We start from the raw sequence: 580 nt of genomic DNA on the forward strand, positions 1-580 counted from the left end.
CAATTTCTTTTTTCTTTCTTTCTTTTTCCTTTTGAGACAGTCTCAAGCTACTACCCTGGGTAGAGTGCTGTGACGTCATAGCTCATAGCAACCTCAAACTCTTGGGCTGAAGTGATCCTCCTGCCTCAGCCTCCCAAATAGCTGGAACTATAGGCACCCGCTGCAACACCCGGCTATTTTTTGGTTATAGTTGTCGTTGTTGTTTGGCGGGCATGGGCTGGATTCAAACCTGCCATCTCCAGGGTATGTAGCTGGCACCTTAGCCTCTTGGGCTACAGGCACCTAGCCAATATACCACAATTTCCTTCCTTCCTTCTTTCCTTCCTTCCTTCCTTCCTTCCTCCCTTCCTCCCTTCCTCCCTTCCTCCCTTCCTCCCTTCCTTTCTTTCATGCCCAGGATCTTGTTCTGTCACCCTGGCTGGAGTGCAGTGGCATCATCATAGTTCATTGGAACCTTCAACTCCTGGGCCCAAGTGATCCTCCTGCCTCAACCTCTTGACAGGAGAAGCTGGGACTATAGGCACATGCCACCACATATGGCTATTTTTTCCTTCTTTCTTTCTCTCTGTTTTTTTTTTTT

The sequence above is a fragment of the Otolemur garnettii genome, unplaced genomic scaffold, assembly GCF_000181295.1.
Source record: "Otolemur garnettii isolate 467f Iridium unplaced genomic scaffold, OtoGar3 scaffold00058, whole genome shotgun sequence".
NCBI lineage: Eukaryota > Metazoa > Chordata > Mammalia > Primates > Galagidae > Otolemur > Otolemur garnettii.